Genomic DNA, 11,024 nt, shown 5'->3' on the forward strand with positions numbered 1-11,024 from the left:
ATGATTTTTTAAAGAAAAAATGGAATTTCTTTGGATTGTTTATGTTTTTCTCGCCAAAACTTACATTTTTTTCTATTAAACTTGTGTTTATAAAGCATTTTGTTTAAATTACAAATTGAATAGTGCATATATTATTTTAACATGAGCAAAAATATTGTTGTTTCAAAATTATTTAAAAGCTTTTGACAAGTCCTTTTCAAAGGTTTATTAAATGAGGAAAACCAGTTTCAGCTTTAAAAATATTGTTTAACTGACAAAAATAAAAAAAACTGACGTTTTTCGTTAAGAAATCATGGTTTTGTGCAGTTTTTGTTGAATAACTTGGTCAAATCATTTTTTTAGTGAAATGTGCAAAAAAAAACATGCACAAAGGTTGGGAATCGGTTGAGTATTCATGAAGTTATGGTCAAACAAAGATATTATTTTAGTAAAATGAGGAAACATTTGGAGTAATCTACCGTTTTGATTCATATTACGGACACTTAAGGCTTCAGTGAAGTATAACCCAGCTTGGACCATACAAAATAAATCATTCTGTATGATTTTTTAGCGTTATCGAGCGTCGGAAGCCCTTAACTTTCGGAAGGTGGGTAAAGAATACGCGTCCGCAACTTGAATAATTTTAAATAAATCAAAACGTGTGGCCTTTTCATGATTCTTATTCCGGACGCTCCCTCACTTTTGCCTCATATTCCGGACGCTTTGATTCAAATTACGGACAGCTCATGATAATCATTAATGGAACAGTCAAATCATAAATTTAAATCGTTTAACCACTTAAGGGACGTCCAAGGTAGTTGGGCATTATAAATTTGCAATGATATTTATGGAAAAACCCTAATAAAACGAGCCTCGAAAATGAGAACTTTTGGACTGCGAAAATTGAAACATTTCGTGTGAAATGTTTCCCATACAAACGAGAGTGTCCGGAATTTGAAGCTGTCCGTAATATGAATCAAAACGGTACTTTTTATTGAAACTAGTTTTGATTTTACACAAATTTGATGTTCTACAAAGTTTTCATAAATTTAGTTTTTAAGATAATGGTGCTGAAAGTTTCAAAATTGGTTAGAAATTACTGAAGTAATGGTGACTTCACTGAAGGCCATTTTGTTAAAATTTGAAAATATACCTTCAAGACGCTTGCCCCTTTAAATCTTATATTTTGGTTCAAACTTTGAGGTTTCTCTTCTAATATGATTCTAATTCATAAGAGTACAACAATTTTTTGTTTTGAAAGGTTTTGAAAGATAAGCCGGCATCCTAATAAACAGTAGTGTGAGTAGCGAATAGGGGCATGATTGTAACCCATTCAAACGCAACTCTGAAATTCAAGTAATCCGATAATCGTGTTTCGTGGATTTTTCTTGCAGAGCACAACATTATGAATCAATTAACCATGACGCTAGGCTGGATTCGCACTTGCTGCAAGACCATGACATGGCAATTTCTACAGCCGAAATGCTGCCATAGTAAGATTGAATACAAAAAATATTCGATAAAATAAATGAAAACGAAATTAGGCAGCGTCCATTTATGACATAACGTTAAAATGTACAATTTTTGACCATTCCCTCCTCCGTAACGGTCTTTGCATGAAAAAAAAAAAAAATTGTGTTTGAGCCGCAACGTTTGAGTCTACTCCCCTTTCCCCTAGAGCGTTACGTAATTGGTGGACGGTGCTTTAGTCTGCATAAATTATGGCGTTGTGTATTCAATTTGACTCTCTGCTATTTTATTTATAACAGCTATTCTATTCTCAGTGTAGTCTGTAGTTTTCTGCATTGGCCCTTACAACGGGTAGAACATAATGAATGACGTTTAATTTCAGGATTTGTCAACAAATACGAAATGTTACCAATACATAAACTAGTGTTTACGCAGTTTTGGATTGCCGAAGTGAACATTTTTGATGCCGACAATAGTAATTGCATTGCCGATAAAAGAACAAGTGCCTCGTGACTTTGGTGAGGAAAAATAGAAGATTAAGAGAATAAAATAGTGTTTTGTGTATAATAATTAACAAATGAAGAGTGCTCAGGTGTAGTTAACCCTCTAATACCCAACCCCGCCTTTAGACGGGGTACACTTTGGAATTTTGTGTATTTTTTCGTAGCTCGGAAATTAAAATGATTTTATTTTTGGCTTAAACCTTGACTCATAACACGCATATAAGAAAAGTTTTTTTATGATTTTTGAAACTTTTTTGTATTATTGAAAATTGTTTGAAAAAGTGTATTCTTATGTAACCTACAAATGCCTGGGATTCATTTAACGTGTATTATTGCTTTGTGCATTTGAAATGCAAATCACAAATGCGGGAAGACCAAATGCGGTGAGATTTTCTAGACTACTCCGATGTCAGTGAAAATTTCAGTTCAGTTGATTTGACGTTCAGACTGAAAACATTGCACCGAATGTTATGAATAAAACCAACTTTAATTAGTCCTTGTTTTGCTATTATTGATGTGATTACTGGTTAATGATGCAATCTAAGTGTTTAGAAGAAGTTAAAAGGAAACATGCGTCTGATAATACAAAGTATCATGCCGTATATGGTTACAAACATGCAGGTTTATCACGGCGTGAGCTAACCAAGATCTACGGAAAACATTTCTCGACTGTTAGCCGTTGGATTACTGAATATGAACGAACTGGAAGTTTTGTAAAACCAATTCTTCAGACACCTAACAAAGTGCTGGATAAAGAGCATATTGAGTGGATCAAGAATCTTTATGAACGAGAACCGACACTGTATCTCAAGGAAACACAAGAACGGATTTTCCAACAGTTTGGATTCACGGTTCATCACTCCACAATATCACGCGCACTTCACAAAGTCGGATTCACGAGAAAAGTATTAGAACGAAGAGCGTTGCAAATCAAAAGAAGTGAAATCGATTTTTTCTGCCAGGAGCCAGGAGAGAATCTTTTCACTGGGATTTACCAAATCTCGTTTTCCTTGACGAAGTTTCTTTCACTAACACTGAAATGTTTCGAACGTATGGGTACGGTAAAGTTGGAGAAAGAATACTGGTGCATGGCAAGTTCCAGAGACTCCCAAGAATTTCTCTTCTGTGTTTCCTAGGGTTAGAAGGACTTTTAGAAACTTCTATCACATCAGGTAACTGGATATACGAAATACTTTACAATTTAAATTGAACTTTACAATGGATTTCAGGAACTTTTACTCGGCGATCCTATTTTGAAGCATGTCGCAGGTTCGCTCTAAGTGGAAAGGTGCGACAGTATCCAGGAGTTAACTCAGTTTGGATACTTGATGGGGCACGTATCCACACAGACCCAAACATTGTACGGTATTTTCGATCTCTCGGAATTTTGATGGTTTTTCTTCCTGGCTACTGTCCTTTTCTAAATCCAATTGAAATACTGTTCGGTATCATCAAACAACATTTTAGAAAGTTCTTTGATAAAACCAAATTGCCGCTAAATGTATTTGTTTCCGAAATGCTGAACAAATTTCAAAATTTTTCTGCCAAGAAGATTTATGCAAAATGTGGATATCATGTTGGAGGAAAATGCTCACCAGAAGAAATACAGCAGTGAATCTTCAATATTACTTAATTAAACAGAATAAATATAGAAATATATATAATTTACAGTAAAAAATAAATAAATATGAGTTTTATTTATTGTTTAGTTAGTTTATTGTAAAAACATTTTAGAAAATCATTAAATATCAGCATGATCAACATCTACAGCATCAACGATATTGTTCGCAATTGACCGCGAAAATTCTCCTTCAGAAACTGCCCGAGACACAGCACCCAACACACTTCGTCTTGCAAGGTATCGACTCTGAACGCTCATAATTTTCTCTTCTAACTTCCGAACACTTTCCTTGACATCCATGAATGCTTCATTGATTTCTTTTAGTTCCGATTCAACAGCATCGTTGATTGCGTCTGCAATTGTTGTGTCGTCGCGTACTGTTCGCAGTTGTGCTTCAATTATGGGTCCTGACAAATCCTTGAATAGATGGCGATACTCATTTGGAGGCTCTTGCTCGATCAAGTCCATCTGTTTATAAACCGGTTGATCTTGAATAAAGTTTGCCCATAAGACATAACTTGTTTCAAGGGCTCGAAATCTTGATTTATTTTTATCCTTCAGCTCCATTACTAGCTCCTGCAAACTCTGATTGCTATCCGCTCCAGCTCGATCCTTAGATTTGCATGTCATTAGTTTGGATTTGGCCGTATTGTAATCTTTCAAAGTCTGGAGTGACAGTGAATAAACGAGGCAATATAAATTAATATTCCTACCATTCCAACTCTGAAGCAACTCCATGGTGATATCATTCATACGGTATATTTTCTTCATAGTTTTATCTTGAAAGAGGAAAAAACGGTTCCGGTCTTCCCATTGAGGCTTGCATGGACTCCAGTCCAGAATGGCAGATGGTGGATCGTACAGAATTTCTCGTTTCAATTTGGAGCTGCATTCATCCCACAAAATCTTCTCAAGATGATTTAGAGATGAAATTCGTAAAGGCAAAACGAATGGCTCTGTCCCTTTTTTCTGTCCCTGGAAGTTTTTAAGGGACACAGACAAATCAATATTGATTGCCAGATCATCTTCATCGTCCGAGAAACTCTCATTCAGGAATTGCGGTTCATAATCGATCTCCTGGAGGATCAAACTTTCACAAGAGTTCGATTGTGCCCTGAAGAATAAAGATGCAACATTTATTAAAAGTGTAATCGCATAGAACAATAAAATTAAAAAACTTACATTTTCACTCTAATAAAACGGAAGTTTTTCGCTCACTAGTGTACAATGTCAAATTGTGTTAATGATAATAAACACAAAAATGGTTGTCATGGAAAATATGGTTACCGCGTTTGAAACGCATTTACTACAGATTTGCATCTCAAACGCAAACAGCAATATAAAAAATCGTACCTTTTATATTTTTCTACGATCAACCTATCACAGAAGAAGAGCCTGATGGTATTGAAATGATTTCAAATCTGTTTTTCCGTTAGTTACACGGAAAATAAAAAATGTTCCAGAAAAAAAATGAAAAATTCATATTTTCAAAAGTATAGTAAAAACTCAAATTTTTATTATTGTCAAAAATCAGTAACCAGAAGAGGCTTCAAGAAAAAATTGAAAAGGATAGGGATGTTCAAAAATAAAAATAATAAAAATCAAAAACCAAAATTCATAAATTTGCGAAGAAAAATAAATCATTGCCCAAACCGTGTTTAGAATGATTTTAGATAACGAAAAATAATATTTAGATCGAAAACAAAAATTTGGGTATTAGAGGGTTAAGGTGTCTGCTGCTAATTGTTGTGCTCTATTGTTGCGTAAAATTGCCCTCTTAAAAGTTCAGCTGCTTAGGCTGCCGACAATACGTAAGTTCCCCTATAATAAAGTTGTAAATTGTTCTCAAATTTTACCTAAAAACGAACTGCATTTGGAGCCATTCGTGATCTTGTTTATGATATCGATGATTCAAGTTTAGAAAGGATACCCATTAAACGTTTACAGTGCTCGAAGGAAAGGTAGACATTTAGAAGAATATTTTATTCCATAGATACTAACATGATCTTATATCTATAACTAGTGTGTTGCTTTAGTAAATGTAAAGCAATTGTTCGTTCATAACAATAGAAGTTTAATCATTTAATTTTGTGTGAAAAAAGGCATTTAACTTCAAATTTATCGAAAATTATACTTTTTTTTTTTAATATTCGGTTCACACTTAAATTATTTCACCGACCTCAGTAAAACGTTTCGCCGAGAACCCAACAGCTGAGAATTCGGTAATTTTTCAATCCAGATTTTTTGCCGAGATCTCGGCAAACTTGACCGAGATTTGGTAAACATCCGAGATATCGGTAAAAGTTTTGCCGATTTTGTTCTCGGCGATTCTGTTTAAGTGTGTTGGCCTAATAGCCATCATTATGCACAACCAGAACACACTTAGAAAATATCACCGACTCCGGTAATTTTTTAGCGAAATATAAACCGCTGAGCACTCGGTAATGTTTTCGGTAAAGCTAAGGATTACCGAACAATTAAATAGAATGATCAGAACAAAATAAATTTCATATTGATTTCAAAGTCCATCGATTTATTTCGCGTTTTCGTTTTTATACCGTTTGAAGATGAACTGCTCGTCTGTTTATGAAGATGGGAAACCAGTGGCATCACCAACAACTCGAACGCGCGCTTCAAATCTTGAGCTACAATCCTAGCTCATATGCAACTGTTCACCTCTTTTGCAAAAAACCGCCACCGAATCCGTCATAGGTGTTTATGTTGGTTAAAGTGATGATGCTATCCAGAAACGTAATTGGGCAGTTACAACAACGACAAGTACTACAACGAAAATATTTTATTCAACCTTAAACAATAGGTTTTTTAATAAAATCACTCAGGTCGTACCTACTTACGGAAAACAATCAGAGAATAATAAACGGATGCAATACTATCGCGTTGACTATCACACCGAAACAAATATGGCGGTCTCAAAAATATCAAATTACAATTTGATCGGTTAAGGTGATTATAAAACGAAGCCAACCTTCGAATTTTCAAGTGCACAAGATTGGAGAATCTTTCAACAGTCCGCGATAAAAAAAAAAAACAATCTACAGTTAACTCTCCCTTACTCGATATTGAAGGGACCATCGAGTTAAGGAGGTATCGAGTTACAGAACACAAAACCAGTGCAACTGCGATCCAAGGGACCATCGAGTTAGCCATGAAAACCAACTTTTACTATGGTTCTCTAACTCGATATCGAGATACGGAATATCGAGTAGGGGAGAGTTAACTGTAATTACTTGCTTGTTGGTAGTGACCAATGGGATAAATTTTCAACGAGGAGCGCTGTTTGGTTCTCAAGTTTTGTGCTCTTGAAAATTTGAGGTGTGGCTTGGCTTCGTTATATAATCACCTTAAGCATTGTAGCACTACGAACTGAAGTACGGTGAAAAATTACAGTCTACGGCGAATCTAAATAATTTACAGTTTTTTTCGGTAAACACGAAGAACAAAATATAGTGCTCGTAATCATTTTTCCGGTCAATTTAACTATATTTTAAGGTTAATTTGGAGATAACTAAAAATATAGTTGAATTGACAGTATATTGTTAAACATAACTATACCATATAGTTGTTGACAACTATATTTTTGATTGAATTTACAAACGTCAAACGTCAAAATTTAACTATATTTCAGTTGACTCAAAGTGAATTTTATTGAGTTTACAATATTTTGCAAAGTTTACTCAGCATTTTGTTCTGCTTTATCAACATATCTGAAAAGATTCGGTGCTGCTTTATCGATCTAAAAATAACATTGCAAAAATGAAAACAAAGGGCGAGTCGACAAACTTGATATGTGGTATCCTGCGTGAAAGGTGGTCATCTTAGCACCTACACTATTCCTTGCAAGTTAGAAGTAAGTAGATTTGTGAGCATGACTTGAAGTCAAGGGAGGTGAATGTTTCCGAATAGTGATAATTATCAAAATTATAATTGTTATAAGTACAAGTCGATAGCTCAATCAAAGAAGTGTGTGTATTTGATTTGACGTTAATTTAGTGTTGGCATAAGTTAATTTTATTCCGAATCAACTATTTGTGCGTAAGTAAAAGTAATTGACAGGATTTTTATCTCAACATACAGAAATTCTTCTGCGTGAATAAAACGACGATTTCGGTAAAAGTGGACGAACATTGTTTTGATTTTTCTATATATAATATAGGGGGGTTTGGTAAATCTCGTTTTTAATACCGAAACTTCAGTTAAATATTTATTTACAGTACGTTATCGGTAAAAAACATTACCGAATAACGAGAAAAAATCTAAGTGTGTACACGGAGAACAAAATATAGTGCTCGTAATCATTTTTCCGGTCAATTTAACTATATTTTAAGGTTAATTTGGAGATAACTAAAAATATAGTTGAATTGACAGTATATTGTTAAACATAACTATACCATATAGTTGTTGACAACTATATTTTTGATTGAATTTACAAACGTCAAACGTCAAAATTTAACTATATTTTAGTTGACTCAAAGTGAATTTTATTGAGTTTACAATATTTTGCAAAGTTTACTCAACATTTTGTTCTGCTTTATCAACATATCTGAAAAGATTCGGTGCTGCTTTATCGATCTAAAAATAACATTGCAAAAATGAAAACAAAGGGCGAGTCGACAAACTTGATATGTGGTATCCTGCGTGAAAGGTGGTCATCTTAGCACCTACACTATTCCTTGCAAGTTAGAAGTAAGTAGATTTGTGAGCATGACTTGAAGTCAAGGGAGGTGAATGTTTCCGAATAGTGATAATTATCAAAATTATAATTGTTATAAGTACAAGTCGATAGCTCAATCAAAGAAGTGTGTGTATTTGATTTGACGTTAATTTAGTGTTGGCATAAGTTAATTTTATTCCGAATCAACTATTTGTGCGTAAGTAAAAGTAATTGACAGGATTTTTATCTCAACATACAGAAATTCTTCTGCGTGTACCAAATATGTTTTGATCTTGAATTAATCAATTTGTCTTTTTAATAGTTATTTTGGTAGTGATTCAAATTTAAGAACTGTGTCATGAAAATCTGGATTAACTATTCATTGGTTATTTCATTAACGTGCTCAATCGTGTGTTCAGTCATGTAAATTAACAACAACTCATTAATTCTATTATAATTTTAATATTGTATATACTATTAATCATAGCCTAGGATTGCTATTTCTACTTGTTTCGTTTTGGTTTTATGGGTTAATTCACAAATTTCATAACGCCAAAAATTGTCATTTTTTACACCCAACCACCCCCTTGTAACGCAATTTGTATGAATATTTTTCAAATTTTATATGAGCTGTAACATCTTCAGTACACCCACCCACCCCCTTTAGCGTTATGAAATTTGTCGGCCCTACATTGTAATTTCTAGTGGACTGGACTGCCGAATGATGACGAAAAACAACTTGCTTTGTGATTTGAATGGTTTTCTTGTACGTCATCACGAAGCAATGCTCCTGCTTGATGAAATGATTTTTACCCCCTTGCTATACATTCTACAGAGTCGCCTTTACAGGCGCCAGTTGATGCAGATGGACATGGAAAAAGAGAAAAAAAAGAATGAAGCAGCCATGCGCTCTCTCTCTGGTTGCAGGCAGCATGCTGTTGCTGAAGCACAAAATCAATGAAAGCAAGGAGCGCATTGAAACTCTTTCGAAACCTCTCCCAGTATGCCATACCATTTTTACCTCTTCTCTTCTCTTTTCGCCAACACTTCACTTCCCTTCTCTTCTCTTTCAATATGTCATCAGCCTTCCTGCTTGATGAGAAATGATTTTAACAAGCTTGCTACATTCTACAGAGTCGCCTTTACAGGCCTCTGTTGATGCGAATGGGACATGGGAAAGGAGAAGAAACCGAATAAAGCAGCCGTGCGCGCTCTCTCTCTGGTCGCAGGCAGCATGCTGCTGCCGAAGCACAAAATCAATGAAAACACGGAGCGCATTGAAACTCTTTCGAAACCTCTCCCAGTATGCCATACCATTTTTACCTCTTCTCTTCTCTTTTCGCCAACACTTCACTTCACTTCTCTTCTCTTTCGGTATGCCATCGGCCTAACACCATTTCACAGTCACAAAAGAAAATCTGATGAAATTTAGCGCTTTTCCCCAATCAATCAATCAATTTATTCTAAGGAAACTGTACCAAGGCTAGCACAACGCATGTTCTTCATTTCAAATAACACATCAAAAACCCGCTGTGTTTCAATAAATCATCACTACGAAACAACTTTCATCCAAGCTGCCATTTTCTTTTCCATGACCGTTCATCCAGCAAAATATTTCGCAAAAAAAAGGACTCGCCTTTTAATCCTACTGACTGCGCCAATTTGTAGGATCGTAACAAGGAATCAATCGGCCAGCGGAATAAGCAACTTACGGATTCGTTTATTAAAAACTCACTTTAACACACTTCAGTTTTCACATCACTTTATTGCACATCTTTTCACAGTCATGGCTTCAATACTTCTGCCCTATCAACTCTCTCTCCCATCTACTCTCGCTTCATTCCCTCTCGTCACCAGGGGTGTACTAAGGATCTCTACACTATTCAAACTACAATTTAGCACTATCAACAAAGTTACAGTAAAACAAAATCACTTCGATCCATTTTTCTGCGCTCGCTGTCATTATTAACACTTTTATCATGCATGTTTGAAGAACTAGGCAATAATGTTTATATTCAGAGAAATGATTGTAAAATGTATTATGGCCTTTATTAAATTAGTAGAGTTCACATCATTATACATCATCATTATTACATTTCTAACAAAACTATCAGAATCACTTCCAATTTCATTTTCAAATTTTCATCACCATAGATTTTATTATAAACACACCATTAGCACCAACACAATCACTAAATTTAATAACAACAAGTGTTATGCGCAGTTCCACCAAACACCCATTCTTATGTTGCATTATAAAACGATTGATCACACGTTAGCTTCGAAACTTAAAAACCATTACTGATTAGTACAAAGGATGCTACAGCTCGTGGTAAACGAACTGAACCATCAACAACCAGCACTGGTTTATGAGTAACTAATGAGCCCTGGCGGTCCTTCCGTTCGAAGAGGACCTGATAATATGCCGAAACATATTAACAGATCCTCCGCCTGAATGCAGCCGTTTCATGATAAATCATGAACCGTTAGAGGTGTGCCAAAGTATTGGGAAGGTGATATGTTTCACAGACGGGTATTATTATGGTGCACCTTCTACTTTGGCACCGTCAAACCCTGTGATCGTGGCCAGGGAAGAATTAACATTGAAAATCGTCTTAATATTTCTCTAGAAATTTCATCAAACGTTAGTTAAGGCATTTCACGAGGTAATTTTAAGTTTACATCCATTTATGTTTTTTTCGGATTTCTTACAAAATTTCTTCAATACTTTTTTGTATGATCTATTAAAAACTCAATCAATAGTATCTGTTAATTCAGG

This window comes from Aedes aegypti, chromosome 1 (assembly GCF_002204515.2).
Source record: "Aedes aegypti strain LVP_AGWG chromosome 1, AaegL5.0 Primary Assembly, whole genome shotgun sequence".
In the NCBI taxonomy this organism is placed as follows: Eukaryota; Metazoa; Arthropoda; class Insecta; order Diptera; family Culicidae; genus Aedes; species Aedes aegypti.